We start from the raw sequence: 6,658 nt of genomic DNA, 5'->3' as shown, positions 1-6,658 counted from the left end.
TACATTTTTTTTTAACAGAGATGGCCAAGCAGGTCCTTTATTCCAGCTCCACAAGCGATATGAAAGAAAGACAATCAAAGTCTAGGATGGAAAATGCTAGGAGTTCTATTTAGGTGAGGTAAATCTTTGCATCGGCTTTAACGATTGAGGTTTAGCATATATTGTACTTTTTCACCCTTAAGGCCAAGTAATTGGCAACTGTAGAACCATGAATGTAAAATATTGATGACAAATTATGAGAAAGTAGCCACAGAACTGTCAACAATGTTAAATCTTGGCCTCATTGGATAAAGGGCTTTTATAACATTGTGTGTTTTTAAGTATAAATACAAATGATTATGAGTCCTTAAAAAACAGGTTACCAAGTCCTCTAATAAAAGAAGGTTGTACAGCCCTAGCCGGCTTAGCTCAGTGGATAGAGCGTCAGCCTGTGGACTGAAGGGTCCCAGGTTCGATTCTGGCCAAGGGCGCGTGCCTGGGTTGCGGGCTGGATCCCCAGTAGGGGGTGTGCGGGAGGCAGCCAATCAATGATTCTCTCTCATCATTGATGTTTCTATCTCTCTCTCCTTCTCCCTTCCTCTCTGAAATCAATAAAGATATATATATATATGGTTGTACAGTAAAGCTGTAGATGGTCAGCTACAAAAATGCTTTCCTTTCTCCTGTATTGCTCTGAATGCACTTCTCAAGGCCTGTCAGTGCAGGGAAAGGTGTTGCCAGAGATTAGAAGTATCAGAGTGTCTGTATTGCTCTGAATGCACTTCTCAAGGCCTGTCAGTTGCCAGAGATTAGAAGTATCAGAGTGCACACTTCCTGGGCCTTCTGTAGAAGTCACAGGAGATGGAGTTGTTATGTCCTGCAGCCTCCATTAGCATTTAATCCTCACCCAATGAGTGAGAATATTTTTCCATTGATTTTTTTTTAGAGGGAGTGGAAAGGATGGGAGAGGGGAAGAGAGAGAAAGAGAGAGAAACATCGATGTGTTAGAGACACATGGATTGGTTGCCTCCTACTCGTGCCCCAACCAGGGGTGGAGGATTAAACCTGCAACCAAGGTACGTGCCCTTGACGGGAATTGAACCCTAGACCCTTTGGTCCACGGGCCAATGCTCTAACCACTGAGCAACTGGCCAGGGAAAAATCCTACGGTGACCTTCTGATTCATAGGTCAACACTCAACCACTGAGCCACACCAGCCTGGCTCCATTAGCAGTTAAATTATGTGGACTATACAGTGAATGTCCTCCAAGGCCATCACGGTAGCCTCCCCTCTGACTGGTCACATGATAGAGGGTGCACCTGTGAGTGCCCATTGGCTCCGACTTGGGACCTTTGGTAAGAATCTCCATTCGGACTGCATGTTCATGAACATGTCCCTAGAATTTGGGAGGAAAAGAACCAGAAGAAACAGATTTGGCCAGGTGGGCAACTTGGTCTGGTTGTTCTGCACAGCTGCGGCCACGCTGCACGGCTGTCTTTGCAACATAGAGGTTGGCTTCTTCCTGAAACTTGCCAATAATCTTCCTGAACCTAATTCCTTTGTTGCCAAACCAGTTGGATACCTTGGTCCAGGCATGTCACTGGATGTTCTCCTCTCCTGCTGTACGAGATGGGTCGATGGTGCCTGCAGGGCTGGGACACTGTGACACAGCGCTTCTTGGCCAGCTCCTCTTTGGCTTCATCACTGGGATAGGGGTAGCTGAGTAAAAATATTCACTCAGGATTTCTGTGGCCTGTTGACTGAAGTTATGCCTCTTTCGTCCGGCATCAAGGAATCGTGATCTTAACATCATAACTGCTTCACAAGGCTTTGTTTGGGCTGCATCTGAATGGAACGAAACATGCCTACAAGCCAACAAGCACCAAGAATTGCCAGCAGCCTCTAAACCACTAGAAGCCAGCAGAGAGGCATGAGATAGACCGACCCTGTGGGGCCTTGATTTCAGACGTCCAGCCCCCAGAGCTGTGAAGAATAGAATTAAGTCACCGTGTTTGTTGTACAGGATCCCTCTTTTTATTGGGCTTCACTTTAGGTGCTTCACAGATGTTACGTGTTTGTTACAAATCGAAGGCAAGACCCTTCACCAGCAAAAGGATTATGACTCGCTTTATTGCAAGACACACTTCATTGCGGTGGTGTGGAGCCGAAATATTTCCCAGATGTGCCTGTAATTTGTTATGGCAGCTGCAGGAAACTAATACAGTGATTAAAAGTATAGGTAAATGTAAAGAATGGAAAGAAATTAGAGACTGATAACTTAAGAATAAATTATGAAATATCACATGATCTCACTCATTTGCAGAATGTAATGAACAACACAAACTGATGAACAAATACAGATCCAGAGAAAGAAACGCATCAATCAGATCGTCAAACCTCAGAGGGAAGGCAGGGGAGGGTGGGAGGAAGGGGGAGAGATCAACCAAAGGACTTGTATGCATGCATATAAGCCTAACCAATGGACACAGACACCAGGGGGGTGAGGGCACGAGCGGGGGTGAGGCAATGAGCGGATAAGACACATATGTAATACCTTAATCAATAAAGAAAATTTTAAAAAAGAAAATACATATTTTTAAAAAGAATAAATTATGATAGTCTTGGGTGTTTAAACCACAATGTCCACATGAAATGGCCATTCAGCCTTTATTTAATACCTACTAAGTGCCAGGTGGGAAGCACCTGTTGAGGATACAGAGCCCAGGAGAAGGCACTTGGCCTTCAGGAGGCTCGCCACTTGTGAGCCTGTGTTGGAGTTGAGCTTTTGAAGTCTAGGCTAGTAAAGGGTAATTATTATTCTAAAGATTACTTTTACCATTTTTTAAAAAAAAATAATGAGGTGTGTGTGTGTGTGTGTGTGTGTGTTTTCTTTTACCTGCTATGGCTTCATTAGGGAAAAAAATAAACATCTTTTTTCCTTCCTCATTAACACCAACATATATCTGCTCTTCCCCCACCCCAGTCAGCCCAAAAAAGAAACAGTAAGATGTTTCTTACTCTGGAAGCTTCTTGGTGCAGGAAAGAGAAAAACAGTACTTTTTGCATAAGTTTCAGAACCAGAAGGCTTTGTGTTTGAAAAATTGAGCCCACTCGGGAAACTAGGACAGTGGGTCCACAAGTGGGAGCAGGTGGATACTGTGGCTTTAAGGGAGAGTTGGTGGCACAGCTCCAAGGCAGCTTAATTTCCATAAAGAAGAGAGGATTCCATGAATTGAAAGCGCTTGGTGTTATGGAAATCTGTATGCTTCTCATAAACAACACCCCATAAATAGATTTCAGAGGGAAAACAGTTGTCTGAACACCCATGGAGACTAAAGCCTCTCAAAAGAACCAGTTTCATATTGTTTTGAAATTAGAATATCTAAGGGCATCGTTTATTTGTTGCTTGCTAAAAGGAGAAAAAGTAGATCATGGGACATAAAAGGTTTTCTTCCCCTCCTCCTTCTCTTTCACTAAAAAAGAATAACCTGTATGATTTATAGAGCAATGAGTCAGATTAACATACAGCTAATAGTTCATTTTCAATTTTTAAAAATACATTTTAATGATTTCAGACAGGAAGGGAGAGAGATAGAAACATCAATGATGAGAGAGAATCATTGATTGGCTACCTCCTACAGGCGCCCCCTACTGGGGATTGAGCCTGCAACCTGAGCATGTGCCCTGACCAGGAATTGAACCATGACCTCCTGGTTCATAGGTTGACACCCAACCACTGAGCCACACCGGCTAGGCCATTTTCAATTTTGATGAAAAATTTAGTTTTCTATCATGTAAAATGTGTAATGCATTTTAATACATAAAATAAACAATGTAGATGTTTAAATGTTCCCAGGTGATGGTTCCATTTGACGGGAATTTACATAACTTATATAGAAGTTAGGTATTTAATGAAAAAATGTTCTAGAAGGAATTGGTAGCAAATGGCTCCAGAAGAACCTGGGAATATCTCAGTAAGTATCTTGCTTCTTCTTAACAAACAGAACCTGAAACACAGCCTCCATACATCTAAGTTCCCTGCTTCTTCAGCGCTGTGTGCTCATAAAGTTGCCGAATTGCAGAGGTCCCGCCTTTTCTCATTTCCCTTAACTAAGAAAAGAAACAGCCAGCTCTGCATGTTGCAAATACAGACAATGGGACACAACAGGACCATTTCTTCCTGGTTTTTTTTCATGCTGAGTCATACTTTAAACATTTTTCTGATCATGGCTTAACTGAAAGATTGTAATATTATAATTACTACCCCTAGGGCTCCCCATAACCCCGCTGGCCAAGAAGGTGCACAACTTGAAATTGACTCCCGGGTGTAGGCATGAGACATTTTGATCACTGTCCAAATCTTAGCCTCTTCCCACTTTCCTGACCTGCAAAAGACTTGAGTCCCAGCACAATCCAGTGGTGGGAAAGGAATGGACGTTGCAACTTTTTTTTGGCTGCCATGAGTGGGAAGTTGGTAACAGCGTTAATTTGATTTATAAAACATAAAGAAATGTGGCATTTATTGTCCTAGAGATAGGTGAATTGATTTAAGCCTATTACTGTGGCATGTGGAGAATCTATGCTTAACAAGGGTCTATATTACTCAAAATATAGGGTAATTTGAGGAAAGTTTGAACAATGTTGACTAAAGATGCATCTTTTAATCTTTTGCAATGAATTATTCATTATATTTAACTTAAAAAGATTAAACTCCACATGATCTGTCCATACTTTAAAAAATGTGATCTGCTATCAGTCTGTAAATTCTCTTTTCTTTAGATCTTCTAAGAGTGCATGTGTAACCCATACTTCCTCAGTTACCAATTAGTAAAGAAAACCCACTGCTACCCTAACCACTCGTACTAAGCTGAGTTTTTACCCTGGTAATTGCTGTCACCCCCACTTCTTCTAGACACTCTCTCTTCCCAAAAGCCCCTGGAGCAGCTTGTCATCTCTGTGTGTCTTGGTGGCAAGTGCTGGTCACTCTCAGATCACCAGCTGAGTCCCTCAGGGCCTTGAGCTTAATTAAAAGTTGGTTTTCCTGCTGATTCTCTCCTTCCGGTTGCTGCAAACACAATCCTGCAGACTCAGTGCTGTAAATGCCCTATTTGCCTTTATTGCTGTTTCTGCTAGTCTCTTTCCCCATCATCCCAACAGGCCTAACTCTTATCTAGGAACTGGATCTCAAAATATCCAAGATCCCACTCCACCTTACCAAGTCTCACTAGAAAGCTGCTGGTCCCTTTGATCAGGTTTAGAAAATGCATTTATTACAAAAATAACAGTTGCCTTAAACACAATAAAGCCCTGAGAAGTTTCTGTTGCCTTGCCTTTTAAAAAAAATGTTTTTTTATTGATTTTAGAGAGAGGAAGAGAGAGCAAGAGAGAGAGATAGAAACATCAATGATGAGAGAGAATCATCTATCAGCTGCCTCCTGCAGGTCCCCTACAGGGTATCGAGCCTGAAACCCAGGCATGTTCCCCAACCAGAAATCAAACCATGACCTCCTGGTTCACAGGTTGACACTCAACGACTGAGCCACACTGGCCAGGCTGCCCACTCTTTTAAAAAATATTCATTGAGCACCTAGTGTCCTATTAGTAAAATAAATTTGCTGTGCATATTTTTGTTATGACCAATGTATAAAATGCACAAAGTCCCTGCTATTTTTTTAGCAAGTGGATATAGACAATAAATAAATAGCAAATAAATACATAATATATTAGATGGTAATAAATGCTTAGGAGGAAAACAAAGTAAGGCAAAGGAGATAGGACATGCTAAGGTGAGGGGGGTTCCTATTTCACAGGGGATAGTTTAGAAAGGCATTACTAGTAGAGAAGATAGAGAAAATATTCCAAAGACGTTATGGCAGAACTGTGCTTGGACATGTTGGAGGGAAAGCAAAGAGTAGACAGTAAATAGACTAGGGCAGTGGTCCTCAAACTTGGCTGTACATTGGAATCACCTGTGGAGTTTTAGAAACAAACAAACTGATACCTGTGTCCACCCCTTGAAACTGTGATTTAATTGGTCTGTCGGCCTGCCTGACATCAAGAATTTTTAAAAACTTGCCCAAGAGAGAGAGATAATAAAGGTCACTACATAATACTAAAGGGATAAATCCAACAAGAGAACATAAGTCTGGTAGACATATATGCACCCAATGATAGGAGCACCTAAATATATATATTTTTAAAAACACGAAACTGGAAAAACCAAGATGGCGGCATAGGTAAACACCGGATATTGCTGCCTCCCACAACAACTTCAAAAATACAACGAAAAGACAAAACAGACATCATCCAGAACTACAGGAAGGCTGGCTGAGTGGAAATTCTACAACTAGAAGGAAAGAGAAAAGCACACTGAGACTCAGAGGAGCTGCGGAAGTAAAGTGCAGAGGTACGGAGGCTAGAGCGCGCGCGGAAAGGGCTGGCAACGGAGAACGCGGCTGTCTTTTTGAATTGGGAGGGAGTCACAAGCTCCCGACTGCTCTGAACTCTGGTTCCGGGAAGTCTCTGGGGACCCAGGACTCATACGGGGAGAAACTGGACTGTCTGGCAGCAGGCAGAACTCGGAACTTGAGGGCGGCTGTCACTCAGAGGTGCTTGCAGCAATTACTGGGACACTGAGACACAGGGCCTCTTAGGGCAGGGCTGAGGATCAGCCATAGC

At 42.5% G+C, this 6,658-nt stretch overlaps 1 pseudogene; it reads right to left on the bottom strand.

Moving 5' to 3' along the window:
* Positions 1–685: 685 nt before the first annotated feature.
* LOC102251452 overlaps positions 686–6,658 on the bottom strand; it is a 22,908-nt pseudogene continuing 16,935 nt past the window's right edge.

The sequence above is a fragment of the Myotis brandtii genome, unplaced genomic scaffold, assembly GCF_000412655.1.
Source record: "Myotis brandtii unplaced genomic scaffold, ASM41265v1 scaffold1120, whole genome shotgun sequence".
NCBI lineage: Eukaryota > Metazoa > Chordata > Mammalia > Chiroptera > Vespertilionidae > Myotis > Myotis brandtii.
The sequence above is the reverse complement of the archived record's forward strand: the minus strand, read 5'-3'. Positions and strand labels throughout refer to the sequence as shown.